The following is a 21,481-nucleotide window of genomic DNA, read 5'->3' as shown; positions in this document are numbered from 1 at the left end:
CTATCATTTCACTTTTTGCCTTTCTTCTAGAAAGGTATAGCAATCACTGCAAAAACTAAAGGTATAAAAGTGCTCAAAAGGGCCGAATGTCGTATACTACTCGACTCAGTTCGACGAGCTGAGCGATTTCTGCATGTGTGTGTGTGTCTAACGCTCTCCAAATCTCACTCGATTTTCTCAGAGATGGCTGAATCGATTTCAATGAAATCAATTGCAAATGAAAAGTCTAGTTGCCCTATAAGACCCTATTGATTTTTATTGTAATCTGATTTCTAGTTTAGAGGTTATGTATCAAAATGTAAAAATCACGAAACATCAATATCTCAGAAACTACACAACCGATTTGAACAAAATTGGTTTCAAATGAACGGGCTACCTGAAAACCCTCAACTTTTATATTTTATGAAGATTGAACATATGGTTCAGAAGTTACAGAATGAAACGTGTTCTGGAGACTATTTAATCTCACTCATGTTTCTCAGAGATGGCTGGACCGATTTTCATATAATCAGTGTCATATGGAAAGTCTTGTTGCCCCATAAGACCCTAATGTTTTTTTTTTGCGAACGGATTATTACTTTTCCTGTTATGTTTAAAAATGTGAAATCCAGCTATGAAGAGAAACATATTCTGATGACTACTTGGGCTCACTCACTTTTCTCAGAGATGGCTGACCCGATTTGCACAGAATTAGTATCAAATGAAAGGTCTAGCTGCCTCATAACACCCTATTGAATTTTGCTGTAATCGGACTGTAACTTCGTCTGTAATGTATCGAAATGTGAAAATCACTAAACTTCATTATCTTAGAAACTACACAACAGATTTGAACAATATTGATATCGAATGAACGAGATAGTTAAGGGTTAACTGATGAATCATGATTAAACACGTGGTTTCAAAGTTTGGCTCTCCCATACGTCCCCTTTTCATTTGATTGTAATCAAACTTAAGCAACCGTTATGTTTCAATTTGTAAAACAACGAAGTCTATTATCTCAAGTATTACACGACTTATTTGAACATAACTAGTGTCATACAAACGAGTCATCTCTCAAACTTACAAATAACAAACTTCATAAAAATTTGATATACTGTTCAAATGATTTGTAAAGAAAATAAATTCAAAGTTTATTCAACACTATAGCTGCTTTGATCAATATATATGGCCTCAACATGATTTAAATGTGGTATCGTACTATTTGAACGTTCCCGGTATCGCTCGTGATTAAATTGTTCGAAATTAAGAGTCATTTCTTATATTTCGCTATTTCTGAAGAACTAACATTACGTCAAATTTCATATTTTATACTTTAATTACAACATCAATATTTTAGAACCCAAAGAGTGAATATACCTTTTTGGATTTAAGCATTCATGTAAATCTATTTTTACAAATAATAAGTTTGAATGAGAAAGGCTGAGTCTGACCGCTAGGTGGATTAATTTAGGTTTTATACCTATTTCCGATCTGGACCTGGGTTGTATGCATCTCAACAATCTTTCTATGAATGTCTTTTAATTTACTTTTTATGTTAACTGTTCCTCTCTGTATGTTTTATTGTGATATTAATTCCACTTTTAGATTCAAAAAAAACAAAGCTAGAATGTAAATACGGAGGCTGGATAAAAAAAAAATGGAACGAAAAAATATTTGAACATAATTAGGTGGGTTTTCATTCAAAGTAAATTAAATTGCGTCCAGAAGTCATCATAAACGAGCAAAAAATTGTCCAGTTTGAGATGCAATGACGACATGACGACAATAAAATTTAATCTAATATCCTTAGTGAAAGGAAATGGGAAAACATTCTGAAGCAAATGTTACACTAAATTATGACAGTAATAAGACAACAAGGAACTTGACTTAGCTAAGATTTAGAAAAAACAATATGGTAAACTGAGACTGAGTCAAAAAAGTTATAAACTATCTAAAAACTAGTCAACACACAATATCGCACGCTAGCCTGGGGGCTAATGCGGTCTCGATCAACTAGATTAGTTGAGAGAATTCGTTATCGATATTGTTTTCGGCACATTTTACATGTTGTAGGATAAGTACAACGATACACCGTGCCCCAGTGCTGAGTCGAGAAAATTTCCAGCTCGAAAAATTCCTCGACCTGATCGGGAATCGAACCCGATATCACAACCGTGTGGGAGAGCTAGCCGACCGACATCGCTAACCACAGAACCACGGGGACCACTAGTCAACTAGTTAAAATATTCAACTAAAAAATTGGACGCGATTTGTGGATTGAAAATATTCGAAGCATCATCGATTGTTTTCGATTTTTATTAATTTTGTGAAACCGCAATAAATAAAAAACACTTTTTATGTGTCGAAAGGTAGAACCAACTTAAGCTTAGACGTTAATGTAGCTTAAGAATGTTTGTATACCCGATCAGAAAGACAAAACAAAAATGTAACAGAGGCTTGTTTGTTATGTGAAAAACCTTTCAGATTGTGTTTTTATTTTGATCCCGTTAAATGTTAAAATAACAGAATTCATAACAAAATATATTCTACTAATATCAAACTCATATCAAACTTTTTAACTAACGTATCATTTTTAAAACAAAATGAGATAGCACATAGAACAGTATAATAACAACAATCGTTATAAACAACAAGTTTTAATAGAGACGCAAAAATTGATAGATTTGTTTCAAAACAACTTCATTTCAGGATTTGTTATTGTAGCTCATTCAGATTCAATTTTGTTATCAAAAGCAAATGGGAAAATACAAAATCGTATCAAAATATGTTATTTGTATCTCCCGTTGATAGAATATTGTAATTTTTTAGTTATGCTCCTCTGATCGGGTATCGCTTCACTCTGAAGATGAACTGATGAACTGGCAAAAAAGCGCTTGACAGTGACCAAAGCACGAAAAACGCACGAAAGCTAAAAGAATGGAACTGTTTTCGAAAACTTTTTCTGAGTTTCAATCTGCAGTTAGCAATGCATATGAATAGGCTTCATCAAAAGTCGCGTATGAATTAAATGTTTATGTGTACCATAAAATATGAAATAGAAAACTCATTACATATCTATGACTGTTTAGAAGGCACGAAACTGGAGTAATACCTTTTTAACTGCCATATCCTGCTTGATCTACAGTTCTAGTTCTGTTATGAAGTTAAAAATAATCAAAATTCGTGTCTCGTTCGTCCCTGCACAATAATTTTTTTTCTATTCACACATTTGACGTACCTAGTTTTATGTCTACGGCGATAGCGGATCTCTGCTGCGGTGAATGAGTTACACTGAACCTGTTTATTGAACCATACGGTACAGTACTAGGTTTGTTGATGTGGTCGTATTTGTCATGCACTGCCGGTTTCAATAGTACATTTGGTAGGCTAAGGTGACGACAAGGACTATGCTGTGCCAATTCATTCATTGTCTATAGTTAGTTTTTTTTCAGCAAAACATTCAAAAACTATCCTATTCTTTGATGGCACACGATCGTGCGATTATCGCTTTGGTACGTGCTGAGATCCGTGTAGATAGATCGACTTAAGTATTCTCCTTGAGAGTCCCATCCAAAAATCGCGCAGTTTTGTTACTACGAAAGGCTGCAGTATAGCATGATTTATGCTGGACCGGTAATCAATCAAACCGTACAATTGAAATTCACCAGGGAAGGCCAAGATGTAGCGACACTTGATTTCCCAGCTACGTGCGTACCCTCACGTAGACGTCTCGTAACATACTGGGGACCCAACGATCCTAGGTTCTGAATGAGTTATCGGCCATCTCGCATAAGTAGCCGTGGAGTTCCCGATTTTTTTGTGGGCACAAATATGCAGATAAGACACACTTTTAATGCGCTGTCTGATGTGACAAAAAACGATGCAACATGCCATTAATGTCAACGTTATTCCCATACAACCCACATGTACCGCTAGACATCGTGGCAGCAAGTTGTCGTTCCTGGAAATCGTACGATATATGTGTATCAACTGTGTGAATAAAATATAGATATTTGAGATTGATTATCATCGGTTATTGCAAGACGTACTGAATTAATAATATGTCGAACAATCAAACATGTGATGCGGACCGGACAGTTTTGGAATATTTTATGTAGACCAAAAAATCGATTGAAGATTTCAGTTACAAGTTCAAATTTGATTTTAGTTGAACGAATTGCAATCCTCATCTGGATTTGGTTTTGTTTTTTTTTTCTTCATCTATAGTTTATTTGACACGGCACAAATACAATTCAATGTTTAACGGCGCCAATTATATCTGGTAGCTTACTTTCTAAAGTATCTTAATAACTAAAAGCAAATTTTTTATCCTCGCTGCCGACTACGAGCTGAAACTAAATCTAACTTAAAGCTAGAATATTTTGCATTAAAAGCACAGGTTTGCTGTTTGATGGTTTTCATTGCCATAGGTAAGCAGCATATTAAATTTGTTCCGCTGCTGGGCCAAGATATTACGGACTGGCATATTGGGTTGTTTCCATCGGGCCTTGAGAGTATCGTGCGGGTCTGATTGCTGTTTCTGGATCCGGGGTCTTAACGTGTTCTTGTCGTTTGGTTGGATGTAGGCGGAAGGGGATAGGACTAAACTGGGGCGTGGATGGATTTCAGGAAAACGTATATAAGGGACATGTAGGATAGGTCACGGCTCGCCAAGACATCACGAACAGGAACAGCCGGCTGCCTACCTTCGGCCTGCAGGGAAGCTATTAATCTAGACCTGGCGTCACGGTGTGCAGGGCATGACCAAACAACGTGCTCTATGTCGTGATAACCTTCACCACAGGCACAGATACCACTCTCCCCGAGCCCAACACGACGGAGATGCGCGTCAAATCTATAGTGATTGGACATAAGCCGGGACATCACGCAAATGAAATCCCGACTTACATCCAACCCCTTGAACCACGGGTTCGTCGATACCTTGGGGATTATGGAATGTAACCACCTTCCCAGTTCCCCCTTGGTCCAAGAATTTTGCCAACTGATGATCGTATTCTGACGTACAAATGCAAAAAATTCATTAAAGGCAATTGGTCTTTCATAAATATCACCGTTTGTTGCGCCCACCTTAGCCAAAGAGTCCGCTTTCTCATTACCCGGTATCGAGCAGTGAGAAGGGACCCACGCTAAGGTAATCTGAGTAGATTTTTCGGATAAAGCACTCAGATGTTCCCGTATTTTCCCCAGGAAATACGGAGAGTGCTTAACATCTTTCATCGATCGGAGAGCCTCAATGGAACTGAGACTGTCCGTTAAGATGAAATAATGGTCCGTGGGCATTTTTTCGATAATCTCTAGGGTGTACTGAATTGCAGCTAATTCTGCGACGTAAACAGAAGCGGGATTATCGAGCTTATGGGAGACGGTTAAAATGTTATTGAAGATACCGAAGCCAGTGGACCCATCAAGAAGTGATCCGTCAGTGTAGTACATATTGTCACAGTTGATGTTTCGATATTTATTGGAAAAAATTTTAGGGATCTGCTGCACGCGTAAATGATCCGGGATTCCACAAGTTTCTTCTATCATGGATGTATCGAAAAACACAGTAGAATCAGAAGTATTTGATAAGTCGACACGATTTGGAATATTCGAAGAAGGGTTAATATCTTGGGACATGTGATTGAAATACAATGTCATAAAACGGGTTTGAGAATTAAGTTCGATTAACCTTTCAAAATTTTCAATCACGGGACGGTTCAAGACCTCACATTTGATTAGAATACGAGAAGACAGGCTCCAAAAGCGGTTTTTCAATGGTAGTACTCCAGCTAAGATCTCCAAACTCATCGTATGGGTCGATTGCATGCAACCCAAGGCGATACGCAAACAACGATATTGTATTCGCTCCAGTTTGATCAAATGTGTGTTTGCTGCGGAGCGGAAGCAGAAACACCCGTACTCAATAACAGACTGTATCGTTGTTTGGTAAAGCCTTATAAAGTCTCCTGGGTGGGCACCCCACCATTGTCCGGTTATTGTACGAAGAAAATTCACTCTTTGTTGACATTTTTTCATCAGATACCTCACGTGACAACCCCAGGTGCCTTTAGAGTCGAACCAGACACCAAGATATTTGTGTACCAAAACCTGAGAAATCGTTTTACCCATTAATTGTGTTTGAAGCTGAGCAGGTTCATGCTTCCTAGAAAAAACTACTATCTCAGTCTTCTCCGGAGAGAATTCGATACCTAGCTGAAAAGCCCAAGCAGACCAATTGTCCAAGGTATCTTGCAATGGTCCTTGCAAATCGGCAGCTTTGGCTCCTGTAACAGAGATTACACTGTCGTCTGCAAGTTGTCTTATCGTGCATGAATTTGCCAGACATTCGTCGATGTCATTTACATAAAAGTTGTAAAGAAGGGGGCTTAAACATGAGCCCTGGGGAAGACCCATGTAGCTAATGCGAAAAGTTGCCAAATCGCCGTGCGTAAAATGCATGTGCTTTTCGGACAACAAATTGTGCAAAAAATTGTTCAAAATTGGAGAAAATCCTTGTCGGTGAAGTTTACCCGAAAGAATGTCAATAGAAACGGAATCAAAAGCCCCCTTAATGTCCAAGAACGCAGCCGCCATTTGTTCTTTGCGAGCATACGCCAGCTGAATATCTGTTGAAAGCAATGCAAGACAATCATTCGTCCCTTTGGCACGGCGGAAGCCAAATTGAGTATCTGATAGTAGACCATTTGATTCGACCCAGTGGTCTAAACGACGGAGTATCATTTTTTCCATCAATTTCCGGATACAGGATAGCATTGCAATCGGCCTATAAGAGTTGTGATCAGAAGCTGGTTTCCCTGGTTTTTGGATGGCGATCACCTTCACTTGCCTCCAATCCTGCGGTACAATGTTTTGCTCCAGGAACTTATTGAACAAGTTCAACAAGCGCCTCTTGGCATTGCCGGGTAGATTCCTCAACAAGTTGAATTTGATTCTATCTAACCCAGGCGCGTTATTGTTACAGGACAGAAGGGCAACTGAAAATTCTGCCATCGTAAAAGGTGATTCTATCGCGTCGTGGCCCGGAGACGCATCGCGAACAATGTTTTGCTCAGGAACAGAGTCCGGACATACTTTCCTGGTAAAATCAAATATCCACCGACTTGAAGACTCCTCGCTTTCGTTGACCGTTACGCGATTCCGCATTCTTCGGGCTGTGTTCCAAAGAGTGCTCATCGATGTCTCCCTCGACGTCTCGTTCACGAACCGACGCCAATATCCGCGTTTCTTTGCTTTAGCCAGGCTTTTAAGCTTGGTATCAAGCTCCGAATACCGTATATAGTCGTCGGGTATACCTCCCTTCTGGAAGGCCAAAAACGCGTCGGATCTTTGCGTGTAGACATCGGAGCACTCATGGTCCCACCACGGAGTTGGAGGCTGCTCTTTGATCGTTACGCCGGGATATTTCTTCGTTTGGGCTTGCAACGCGGCGTCGAGGATTAAGCCCGCGAGGAGGTTGTATTCTTCAAGTGGTGCGTGATGTTGAATCGACTCGACCGCTTTTGAAATCATTTCCTCGTATAACTTTCAATCGACATTCCGTGTGAGGTCATACGGAATGTCAATTGGTCGCATGCGAGTTGACCCGTTTGTAATTGAAATAAGAATAGGCAGATGGTCGCTACCGTGAGGATCGAGGATTACCTTCCATGTGCAATCCAACTGTAGCGACGTCGAACATAAGGATAGATCCAGAGCGCTTGGGCGCGCTGGAGGTTTCGGGATATGTGTCATTTCACCGTTGTTTAAAATAGTCATGTCGAAGTCATCGCAAAGGTTATAGATTAAAGAGGAGCGGTTATCATTGTAAGGGGAACCCCAAGCCACACCATGAGAGTTGAAGTCTCCCAAAATCAAACGTGGCGAGGGAAGAAGTTCTATTAAATCAAAGAGCAGCCGTTGCCCAACCTGTGCTCTGGGAGGAATATATATTGAGGCAATACAAAGCTCTTTACCTTGTATTGTCATTTGACATGCGACAACTTCGATGCCTGGAATCGAGGAGAGGTTAATACGATAGAAAGAATAGCACTTTTTAATCCCTAAAAGTACTCCTCCATATGGGGTGTCTCGATCAAGGCGAATAATATTAAAATCATGGAAGTTGAGATCAATATTTGAAGTAAGCCAAGTTTCACAAAGGGAAAATGCATCGCATTTGTTTTTATTTATCAAAACTTTAAACGAATCAATTTTTGGTAAAATACTTCTACAATTCCACTGTAAGACAGAGATAGAATCCTTCATATACGCAGTTGAATTAGGCATCGAAGGATACAATCGCTGCAAGTAGGGGCCATTGGGCAGTCAACTGCTTCAAAAATGATCTAACTGTTGGGAGGAATGCTGTAAGAAAAATTTTAATTGGATCGGGTACATTGAAATTTTCAAAAATCCAGTCCACAATGTCAGAAAATTTCACTAATCCAGAGTTTGTTTCATCAACTGGATGTGCAAAAGGAACAACTGGGGTTTTAGATGTTCCTGGCAGTGCTGGGAACTCCTTCTGGGACTTTAAATTTGCAAGCCCAAGAGGAGTTTGCTTCGGTTTTTCCGCAGCACTGTTTGGTTTGTTCGTACTTTTCATTACATTTTGGGAAATCTTAGGACCTTTACGGGGAAGTTTAGGAGAAGAAACATTTTTCCTCTTCCTAGACTCCCCAGGATTGGCATAAGATTCTCGCTGATGAATCGTCAGAATCGGTTTCATCAGAGGACAACAGATCAAAGGGGTTCGATGTTATGTAGAAGTGGTCACGGTCTTCTTCAGCATCTCAGCATAAGAACGCTTTGAACGCTCCTTAAGTGACCGCTTGATTTTATCTCTGCGCTGCATGTACACCGGGCATGTGGAGAGCTCATGCTGGTTTTCCCCCACAGTGAATACATTTTTCAGCATTAACACTGCAAGAATCTTCCGCATGAGTCTCCCCACACTTGCTACATCGTGCTTTATTGCAGCAGTAGGCGGCTGTGTGGCCTAACTGCTTGCAATTGGTGCAATTCATAACACGGGGTACATACAATCGCACAGGCAGACGAACCCGGTCAAACGAGACGTGGCTAGGGAGTGCAGATCCGGCAAACGTAACGCGAAACGAGTCTGACGGAGTGTAAACTTTTTTACCGCCGACGAGAGACATGGACCGCAATTGCTTACAATCCAAAATCTTCGCCTGTGTTTCGGTATTTTTGAAGCAACCGGTTGCGCTTTTTAGGATACACTCGACAGACAGACTCGAATCGGTTATGACACCGTCGATCTCCACGTCTCGTGCGGGTATGTAAACGCGATACTCGCGTGTGAAGAGCTCAGAGCAAGCGATAGCATTGGCCTGTGCCAGATCACTGACCACGACACGAAGCTTGTTAGGTCGGACCTTGGAAATTTCGGTCACGGCCTTGTACCCCTTCGTCAGGTCTTTAGAAATTTGCAGTATGTTTAATCGCCTTGAATTCACTCCTGCCTTTGGACGAAAATAAACAGTATAGCTGCCCTGTTGAGATCCGTCCGGGTAAAGCCTGGGGCGAGGGGGGACTGGAGAATGAACAGGGGAGGGGGTAACAGAAGGGTCAGGGTCAAGGGGGTTCGGGGATGGTGGCACGGGAGGCGAGGGATCTATATCCATCGCGCTAAATGTAGCGCACTAGCGCACTAGCGCCGACAAGAGCACGTACCTATTTACTTCTTCCTTCCAGCAGTGGTTGTCCGATCGTTCGAAGCTGCACCCAAAGCAGCCAGCAGCACCAGTACAGCAGCACCAATACAGCCACCAGCAGTGAGCCGGGTGTGAGATCACTCAGCACAGCGACACGACTCGACTGTCAAATGATGGCCTTGAATTAGAAAGATCTATTCACTGTGCACAGATCAAAACTGCAGCTGGTATTTTGCACCAATACAGCCAAAGTTGCGAGCCGGGTACAGAACGTATCGACACAACTCACAATCTAGTTGGCCTTTAGCGCGAATAATACACTCTTTTGTTTGGCTATTCGTACACACGGACCGGATTGTAATAGAACGACCACTTCGCACGTCCGTTTCTGTCGAGTGTTCGACGCGGAATGAGGTTTTGTTTTTATGCTATTTACCATTTTTTGTAGATCAATTTAATTACAACAACAATTGAGTCCTAGAAAAGTCCCTATTTTATTTTATATTACATTACTCACCTCAGATTTGTTTATCGAAATTCACTTGGATACTTTTATACTGGTCGAATACACTTGAACTTGGTGCGAACTTCAAAAAAACTGTCAACATTATGTTAATGCGATGCCGGCTTATAAAAGCCCAATTTTTTAAACAATCGATCGGATAGCAATTATCTTCGGTTTGATAACCAACATGCTGGGCGTTTGAATTTTCCACCTGTGGTGACACCGTCAGCATTCAATATGTTTGAAATCTACTGGAAAAATTATCATACAATACCATATTGGCTTCAGTCAATTTAGGCCGCTGCTTGACGACTGAAAGCCGCCACGATGTGACTCTGTGACAAGCGATTGAGCTCGTCGAGTCGTTGGCTTGCAAATCGGTGGAAGACTCACCTGTCCCCGGGAGAAGGTGCCAATCAGTCCAGCATGGGTTCTGTTTATTGCCCTCAGTTGGTCACGTACTGCACCAACCAGTTGGCTGGTGCCTCAGTGCAGAACATCCGCTTGACTTCAAACAGATGTTGCCAAGTGAATGACGCGGGTTCTGTTTTAACTCAAGTACTTGAGATTAAGAATGAGGATTGATTTGATGCTTTTTTTTGGCTGCACGTGAGTTTCATGTTAAACGCTGCAACCGAGCAATTGAAATTGATTGAGAAATATAGACACCGGAATGGTCAAATCACTGGAATTATTTTTGGTTCATCGGACAGAGCTGGAGCATTTTTTTTAATATCTACTATGATTAATTTGAAACATAGCCGATTAGAAAACAAGGATTAATTACTATCATGTGGTGTGTAGTAGACATGTCTGGATCATTATGTTGCGTTGGGAATCTAGTAGATCGCTAACCAACCACGATAATCTTGCATATAAAAGACGTTGATTAAAATGAGTCGAAGAACTTTACACTTCAACAGGTTTTGTAACATTTTATATTTGCGGTTAATTGCGAATCGTAAAATTACGATTGTAGAATCGTATCCACGACGGTGGATATTCAGGTGTGTGTTAGCTTTCTATAAAATATTGAAAATATGGTTTCGGAAAGAGAATCTTAGCTAGCTTTGTGTAAAATCGATGGCTGGAATAGTTTACGCCTACGGTTGAATTGATATCATCCCACTTAACAAAACTGGTTATATCAAAGTTTTATAGTACTTGTTTTAATTCTATCAAGCTCTATAAAACATAAATATAACAAGTTTCGTTACTTGGACATTTTGTTAACTGGTTACGTTTCCCAATCAAATCCGATACGATCACATGACAGACGTTATTTAAAAAAAATTGTGTTAAGCCAATATTTTTTCCAAGTTTTAAATTTCTGCGATGATTTTTCAATTACTCTATCTTAAAATACAACTTCTCGAAATTCTTTTAAAAGATTTTCAAATAGATTCGCGCAGTAGGAAGGAAGTAGGTAAAGGCGATTTGTAGCGCGCCTCGTTGTAACGTCGCCTCGTAGCACGCCTCGTCAGACCGCAAGGGTGCGTTGGTCCTCTACAAGCATAGTCCATGTCTTATGGCCGTAGAGGACCACCGGTCTGATCAGCCTATTTTGAAGATGGTTAACTTGGTGCAACGGCAAATTCTACTCGATCAGACCATAGAAAGCACGATTTTCCTGCCATAATGCATCGTGACCGGGTGACGGGCGGAATATTTGGATATCAGCCCTTTCCCCCTGGGTGTCACCCCCACCAGGTTACAGTGAAATCATCTTGTCAATGAAAATTGTGAGAGTTATCACGCTCGTTTTCAATTGAACTAAATCTACCCATTTACGAAAAATTTATACAATTTTCGTGGGTTTCAGCTCGACATCACGTGTCGATCACGAGAAATCGATAAATAGATGATGTGTGGGCACGTTGTATACGCGGAATTTCTGCATAACCTACCGAACCGCGAATATCTGATCCGTGATGGCGCGGACAGTATTGGGGACAGTACCTTGTAGTTGGCGTTCCGCAGGGTGATTGCCCAGTAATTGCAGTACTGCAGCTTGTCGCCCTTTTTGTAGATGGGACATACTATGCCTTGCATCCACTCCTCCGGTACTCGTTCTTATTCCTAAATCTTGACAATGACCCAGTGCACGGCTCTAGCCAGTGATTTGCCACCGTATTTCAACCGCTCGCTTGGAATTTGGTCCACTCCCGCAGCTTTATTGTTTTTCAGCCGGCCAATTTTCTCCTCCACCTCCAGGACATCGGGGGCTGGAATCTGCCCGTGCATTAAGATCAATTGCCATACCGTCCTCATGCTCTACTGCATCACCGTTTAGATGCTCATCGAAGTGCTGCTTCCACCTTTCGATCACCTCATACTCGTCAGTTAGGAGGTTGTTGTCCAAGTTCCTGCACATATCGGCTTGCGGCACGTAGCCTTATGGGAGATTCTTGTAGAACTTAAGAGGGTCGTTAACTTGGTAGAGCTCTCCCATCGCTATGCGATCTAGGTTTTCTTACTGGCGCTTCTTTTTTCGGAGGACTGAGTTTCGGCTGTTCCGTGCCAGTCGGTATCGTTCCACTTTCGCTCTTGTACGGTGTTGCAGCATTCTCATCCGTGCTGTGTTTTCCTCCTCGACAAACTGTTTGCATTTGCCGTCCAATCAGTCATTTCTACGATTCGGAGCCCTTGTTCCTAGTAGCGCCACAGCAGTGCCATCTATGGAGGACCGAATGCTCCTCCAGCCATCTTCGCATTCATGTCCCCAATGACGACTTTAACGTCCCGTCGAAAACAGCTTTCGTAGACCTGCGTGCTTCGATGAATGGTGTCGAAAAGATGTTAAACGTCAACACTCTGATCTTGGTGATTCGGGTGAGGCCAAGGGGATGGCAGCCCTATCTAAACTCTACACGTTTGACAGTAGCCAACATATCGGGGCTTTATTTAAAAACAAAGCCCCGAGGCAGGCGCCCAGCAAAACTTCCATATACTTTTCACTTTAGTCGGGAAGACTCTTCACTCATTCAACATAGAAAGAGATAGCATGTTGCCATTCCCCTGGGTGAGGCAGACGAAGATGCGACCTCGGACTTTGTTCAGGTCGAGAAAAAAGATCATCGCGGCGGTTGGAAGTATCGCTAAGTCCTCTAGATGCTATTGTTTCAGTACCAAAGCCAGAGAAAGATGCGGGGGAAAAGAAAGGAAAGCGTAGCAAGAGCAAGTGAAATGGGTGATTTTTAAGGTTGTGAAAAATTCGTGAATATGTTTAGTTAAGACGCCTAATCCATTCAGCATTGACAAGTTTGTTCCTCAGTGTTATTAGCTGCACACTGCATGCAGATCATCTCTGACATAATTGATCGCGTAATTTCAAAAGAACATGTTATAAATCTGCAACATTTTGTGTGTAATTTAGAGGTTTATTGTTCAGATGTTTAATCTTTTATTTCGTCAACGCCTTCACCGGAAATATCCAGCGTAGCGATCCTCCATTTTTATGGCAAGCAGCAGAGTTATGTGCTTGCGCTTTTTCACTTTGCTTCTCGTTGAATATTTAGTATAAAAAGTATTGATCAAATACATTGAATATGCGCCACAGCAGCAAGACAAAAGAGCGAAGTATATTTTCTTTGACAAAGCTTTACCGAAATGAAATTAGGAAGTCTTTTCAAAGCAGGAAGAAAACAAACAATCGGCACTCCCCTGTGTAAAATTTGCCCAGCTGTCAGTTCACTCAACTAACGAGCACGATTCGCTAGTTGGGTGGCAGTCGTGTTCCAACCAACGAATCCCGGCTGTATTGCTGCGAAAAAGATGTTACTAAAACAGTTCCTAATGTCGGATGATATTGATATTGCCTTCCTTTAGGAGGTTCATTTCGATGACTTCTCTTTCATATCAAGCCACAAGGCTTTTGTAAATATTAGTGATACTAATAAGGAAACTGCGATTCTGATTAGAAAATCGCTGGATTCTGATGGTTTGGTAATGGATCCCGGAGGACGTTTAATATCTCTAGCAGCTGATGAAGTCAATTTCGTTAACGGATAAGGTCACTCAGGAACTCAGTACCGGGCTGAGAGGGAAGAATTGTTCAGAGATGCTGTTGTTGTTAGTTTTAATAAAGCTGGAACTGAAAATATTTTTATGGCAGGCGATTTCAACTGTGTAGTGGATACTGAGGATTGCAGAGGGAAGGCTTACAACTTCTCCAATGGTCTGAAGTCAATAGTGTCCTCGATGGGCCTTCGAGTTGTGGCGTTTTCGGTGAACGGTGCTAAGCGTGACTTCACTTTTTTTCAGAGGCGACTCTGCCTCGAGGTTGGACAGAGCATATGTTTCAAAGGACTTTGCCTCGAGAATAACGAAGTATGTAGTTGATTCAGTATCATTACTGATCATCATACAGTAGTGATTGAGTATGAAATAATAGGAAGTCAGTGTTCCCCAGTGTCCAGTCGCGGGTACTGGAAGATCAATGGGAATCTGTTGAACGATTCTCAAGTGCAAGAAGAATTTCGTAAATAATACAGTGATTTGAAAAAAAGGAAGAAGTATACAAATAGTTATAGCGAATGGTGATCTTATGATCTGAAAAATAGGATAAAACAGTTCTATGAAAGGACAGTTCTATAAAAGGAAAGCTTACGAATTCAACGATGGAGTCAGAAGGAAAATGGATATGTGGAACAAGAAGTTAAGTGATTTGTGCGAAAAGCAAAAAACTGTTCGAATAAAATAAGCATTGCAAAATCAAGGTTGCTAGAAATTGAATGGTCAAGATTAGAAAGTTATGCTAATCGCTCGACACTATTAGAAGGAGAGAAATTTGGGCTGTATCATGTCTCGAAGATGATCAAAAGAAAATCGCAACCAGCGTTAACCTCACTTAGAGGAGAAAACGGTTTAGTTGCAAATCCAGTGGAACTAAAATCTATGGTGTTTGATTACTATTTAAAGCTATTTACAAGAGATTCTACAGTTGCTTCTCCCTGTTATCAACTCGTTTGATCACGAAACTGGCATTCAGCTCACAGAACAATTCAGTGAATCTGAATTGCAAAAGGCAATAAGTGCATCATCAAAGAAAAAGGCTCCTGGGCCGGATGGAATAACGTATAACGTAATCTTACATATTTTGACTTGGTGAAAGTTGTCCTTCTGAAACTGTTTAACGGATTTATGGACAATTCTTTGTTACCTATTGAGTGTTTCTCCAGCTGTATAATAATACTAATTCCAAAAAGTGGCACCTCAAAAGACCTTAGTAATTTCAGACCTATTAGCCTGTTAAACTCTGACTACAAGTTATTCATGAAACTTGTAAAGAGTAGAATCTCAGAACACATCGAAAAATTGAATGGCGAGGGTCAAACAGCAGTAATTCCTGGTAAGTTGTGCCTCGATAATTTAAATATTTTGATAACTTTGGTGATTAAAGCGCAACAGTCAAAACTCTGAAATTTGCTCTTTTGAGTTTGGACCTTGAGAAGACATTCGATGTTGTCGACCATAAACGTTTGTGGAAGATTCTGGAAAAATTCGGAGTACCCATACAGCTAATTTCAACTCTTAAAAGTTTGTACTCGGTAGCGACTTCACAAGTGCTGGTGAAAGGAAGCCTAATGAATTCTTTCAGAATCAGTAGATCAGTGCGATGTCCATGACTCTATTTATTCTCTACATAGAACCACTGATCAGGCAAATTTATGCACATTTGAGAGGAATACTGGTAAAAGATAAGTTTATTAAAATTAGAGCTTTCGCTGGCGTTATAACAATATTAACTAGAATGGATGAGAGTTTGATTTTATTCTAGAATTGGTTAATCAATATCCTATGAGTGCAAAATTAAAAATAAACTTAAGTAAATCTGGATTTCTAAGGTTCAATAATTGCCTGAGTGACCCACAAGTAATAACAGAAAAACAACAGTTAATTATATTAGGATTAACAGTATATACAAAATGTAGAGACATTGTTAATATTAATTATAAAACAATAATAGCGGATTTTACATTCTCGGTTTTTCTATTTCATTCACGACGAATGAATCTTACAGAGAAAGTGATTACTCTAAATACGTTTTTGCTCTCGAAGTTGTGGTATTTAGGTCAGGTTGTTCCACCAAACAATAGCCATATTGCTGAAATAAAAATGATAGCAGGACAGTTTTTGTGGAAACACCACAAGATGTTAAGGGTTCACAGAGAGCAACTTTACTTAGATGCTGAAAAAAGAGATCTTAAATCAGCGGTTCTCAACCTGGGGTTCGCGTACCCCTAGAGGTACGCGAGAGCCTTCAGGGGGTACACAAAAGAAAAATCAGTAATGGCGAACAAAGCAATTTTTCTCCATAATACTTAATTATTTGTTCAAACTTGCTCTTAAAACATGACTGTAACAATTAAACAAACCATAGTTCAATTTGAAACCTGAACTAGACTACCACATAATGATCTACAACTACTACCTCTTACTCTGCAAGAACAAGCTAGGGGGTACAATTGATTTAGAAAATATCGCCAAGGGGTACGCGGACAAAAAAAGGTTCAGAACCGCTGACTCAAATTTTTGGACCCAGAGACACAATGTCAGGCACTCTTCATTAGAAATTTGTTATTTGAAAATGGGGAAAGAGTAAACCATCCCCTGGTAGGAAATGTTAATCTTGTTAACGTTACGCCAAATACGAATGTACGAACATATTACAAGTAGCCGAGAAATAAGATCAGAAACTAATAACTAATCAGAAACTAATAACTAATAACAAATAGAATGATTTACTTAAATCTCTTGTCGAAGAAAAATATTGAAGTTAAGATTGAACAAAGATTGAACAAACCTGTTGGGATAATATAGGGGAAAATATGAGCAAGAATTTTATTATAACAAAAGCCAAATCGATATGGTTTAAGGTATTTAATGATGCATTTTCAAATAGAATAAAAATGAGCAATCATAATAGCGCGGGTATCAGCAGTCATTTGTGTGAGGTTTGCGAAAAACCAGATACGAATAGTCATAAAATTAAGAACTGTAATAAAACAAAAATTGTTTGGAACTGGGTATCAGAGGTAATTAAGGATAGATTAAAGTTGAAACTTTCGTCTCCAGATATATATATATATATATATATATATATATATATATATATATATATATATATATATATATATATATATATATATATATATATATATATATATATATATATATATATACTTGGCAGAGCTGTATGCCACCACGGGTCGGTATTTGGCGATTACCGTAGGCCACGGAAGTGCTAACTGCAAGAACGCAGTCCCGGACCATCAGCGAGAGCTAGCCTAGGTTGTGGTGAGACTCAGGCATTGGGCCGCCGAATTCTCACAAAAGCCACATTATCCGGAAGCAGCTCTGACGGAGCGAATAGTGCCGCTCCCACCACCCAAATGCACTAATTCGCCCATTGGGATTGATGCCAGTAAGTTCCCAATTACGGTAACTGGTCGCAACGCCATATGATAAGAGTCGGATTTCGTTTTCGTACCACGATTCTGGGCGCCGAGCTCCCTTAGTAAGGTCGTGTGACAACGGCTTGAAACGGCGAGACAACAACCGGTGCAGGAGTCTCCGTCCCGTAAAACCTGGCAGGCCTTCCAGTACGTTCCAAATTCATTGCCCGGTGGGAACCGGGCAGGAGTGGGATCAGATGTCCTTTCCTGACTTGCGCCGGTCGGGGGTGTCATAGTTGCTCATAAGGCGCTATGGCAGCCGCCCCTAGCCATGGCCTCACTGCTTCGGCATAGACTACCATGGGACCAGATAGGCGACCACTCCAGTATGGATAAGAATAGCGGCTGGAAGGGGGACCCACTTAACAAAAATGAACAGTAATAATGAAGATCAACAATTGGGCGCAGATGGGTTGAAAAACCCGTTTGCACGAGGAGGCATCCAGAGGTCTCCGCCGAGAAAGGCGGAGATGGATGTAATAAAGGACGCCTGCGAAGACGGCAAAGGCAGTACGCCTACCGGATCGACGCAAGACATCGCAGTGGCTGGTCCACTGTTGATAAAGTCGGTCGGAAGACAGCGAGACACGCTACCGAAGGTAGTAGCGCTGTCGGAGCAGCTCGATGCCATAATCGAGTTTGCGAAAAGTCGCACCAACACGACGAAGTACCTGAAGCAGGCTCTCTACATGCTTCGGTCCTCCGTCGATGCTGCGAAGAAGGAGCACGCCGAGCTCAAGGCAAGAGCGGTGGCTGCAGAGAAGAATGCAACGGAGGTGACCGGAAAGGCGACGAAGTCGGTCCAAACGGACACCTGCATGTTTGCAAGGCAGTCTCCGGGGGAAGCCCCCGAGAACAGCAAGAAACGGTTGGTTGTGCTAAGCCCGCGAGATAGCACACCAACGGCCTCCAAGTCCGCCGAAAAGTCTGCCGAAGTGGCAGCTACGGGAAACCCTTGGGTTACCGTGGGAGGAAGGAAGCGCCAAAAAGACAGCAAGCGCAACGACGAGAAGGCGACAAATCGTCCAAAAATGGGAAAGAAGGCGCGAAGCAGGGGCGACGCCCCCATACTCAAGACGGAGGGGTCCAAGTACTCCGAAGTCTTGAAGAAAATGAGAGGCGAAACCCAGCTCAAGGATCTGGGAGCGGATGTGCGGACCATCCGTCGTTCTCGCACCGGCGAGATGATCCTTGAGCTCTGTAAGGATGCTAAAAACAAGGGCGCTGCCTACAAGACGGTAGCCGAGCAGGTCCTCGGGAAAGATGTGCAAATTCGGGCACTCACCTCAGAGGTGACTCTCCAGCTCAAAAACCTGGATGAAATCACCGAGAGGTGCGATATTGCACAGGCCCTCAAGGAGAAGTACGGAGTGGAAGTAGCCACTGAGGTAATTCGCCTCCGAAAGGGTCCAGCGGGGACCCAGGTGGCCACTTTCCGGCTTGCATCGGCCGATGCAACTCTGGCCTTGAAGACAGCCAAACTTAAGGTTGGCTGGTCAGTATGTCCCCTGAGCATACTCCAGCAGCCGGACGTTTGCTTCAGGTGTTTCGAGGGAGGACACAAGTCCTGGACCTGCAAGGGGCCCGATAGGAGCCAGTTATGTAGGCGTTGTGGTGGTGCTGGCCATAAAGCTAAAGACTGCGGGGAGCCTCCCAAGTGCTTGGTATGTACTGGAAAACGGGACGCCAAGCACTTTATGGGAGGCCCACGGTGCCCAGCCGGTAAGGCGGCCACGAAACCACGGGCGTGAGGGTGACACAATTGAACCTGAACCATTGCTATGCGGCACAGCAGCTGCTATACCAAGCAGCGTCTGAGTCGCGGTCGGACATCGCAATCGTATCGGACCCCTACTGCATTCCTCCCGGAAACGGTAATTGGGTTGCAGATAAGTCCAGTACGGCGGCCATATGCACGACCAGCAAGTTCCCGGTTCAGGAGGTTGTGTCAACCTCAAATGAAGGATACGCGGTTGCCAAGGTGGACGGAGTGTTCTACTGCAGTTGTTATGCTCCGCCGCGTTGGTCTATCGAAAGGTTCACCCAGATGGTCGATTTGTTATCTATGGAGCTGACGGGACTAGCACCCTTAGTAGTGGCGGGCGACTTCAACGCTTGGGCTGTTGAGTGGGGAAGCCGCCGCACGAACCGGAGGGGTCAGATCTTGTTGGAAGCTTTGGCAAAGCTCAACCTAGATCTGGCCAACGTTGGAACCAAGTGTACATTCAGCAGAAATTGTGCGGAGTCGATCATCGACGTGACGTTCTCCAGCCCAGGACTGATCGTGAACTGGAGGGTAGACGATGGCTACACCTATAGTGACCACCAGTCGGTCTGCTATAGCGTAGTCCATAACGTGAGGCGCCAGGCGACGGGTAGAGCCAATACTTCGACCGTCCGCGGGTGGAAGACATCGCATTTCGATGCCGAGGTATTTGCAGAAGCAATGAGAAGAAAGCGCGAGAGGGGCAGTTGGCTCCGCCCGAGTGCTGACCAATTAGTTGCCACATTATCGCGGGCGTGCGACGCCACCATGCCTAGGACCCGCCAACCTAGGAATGGTAAGTCACCGGTATACTGGTGGACCGACGCGATAGCGGACCTCCGTAGCGCGTGCCTCCGTGCAAGACGGATGTTGCAACGTGCACGTACCGATGCACAGAGGGTAGAGCGCCGTGTAGTATTCGGATCTGCAAGATCGGCGCTTAAAAGTGCGATAAAGGCGAGCAAAAGGGCCTGCTTCGATAGGCTATGCGCGAGTGCCAATACGAATCCGTGGGGCAACGCCTACAGAGTCGTAATGGCGAAGACCAAAGGCGTGTTGGCGCCTGCAGAGCGATCACCAGCGATGCTGGAGCGTATCATCGAGGGACTCTTTCCACGACACGAGCCAAATCCTTGGCCTCCGGTTGCTGAGTCTCACGTCCGACGTTCCAGTATCTCAGACACAGACCAGGGATGGTCGGCCAACCTGCCGGGCATCCAATCCGTGAGAGACGGCAGCCGTGCAGAGGTTGTGGAGGAGGTAAGGGTTACGAATGAGGAACTCATCGTGATCGCCAACTCCCTAAAGGTGAGCAAGGCACCGGGACCGGATGGAATCCCGAACTTGGCCATGAAAGTGGCCCCCGATCTATTTCGAGCAGTCATGCAGAAGTGCCTGGATGACTGCCTCTTTCCGGACAGGTGGAAGCGACAGAGATTGGTGCTGTTGCCGAAGGCTGGGAAACCGCCAGGGGACCCATCGGCATACAGACCTATCTGTCTGCTGGACACTACGGGCAAGGTGCTTGAGAGGATTATCCTCAACATACTGGTGAAGTACACAGAGGGTGTAAACGGTCTGGCAAGTAACCAGTTCGGCTTCCGGAAAGGTAGATCCACGCTGGATGCTATTCTCTCTGTCACCAAGACGGCAGAGGTAGCACTCCAGCGTAAGAGTTGGGGCATTCGCTATTGCGCAATCGTCACGCTTGACGTGAAGAATGCATTCAATAGCGCCAGTTGGGACTCCATAGCGCTCGCGCTTAGGAGCATCCACGTACCGGTGTCGTTGTACAAGATTTTGGAAAATTATTTCCAGAATCGGGTACTAGTTTACAACACGGAGGAGGGTCAGAAGTGCGTCCCAATCACCGCAGGGGTACCGCAAGGTTCCATCCTGGGCCCGGTGTTGTGGAATGTCATGTATGACGGGGTGTTGAAACTAAAGTTCCCTGTAGGGGTTGTGATCGTCGGTTTCGCAGACGACATCACGCTAGAGGTCTACGGCGAGTCGATCGAAGAGGTCGAGTTGACGGCCGCGCACTGCATACGCAAGGTCGAAGACTGGATGCACTCTAGGAAACTGGAGTTAGCGC

The sequence above is a fragment of the Wyeomyia smithii genome, chromosome 2 (genome assembly GCF_029784165.1).
Source record: "Wyeomyia smithii strain HCP4-BCI-WySm-NY-G18 chromosome 2, ASM2978416v1, whole genome shotgun sequence".
NCBI classification, from domain to species: Eukaryota; Metazoa; Arthropoda; class Insecta; order Diptera; family Culicidae; genus Wyeomyia; species Wyeomyia smithii.
This window is presented reverse-complemented; position numbering follows the sequence as displayed.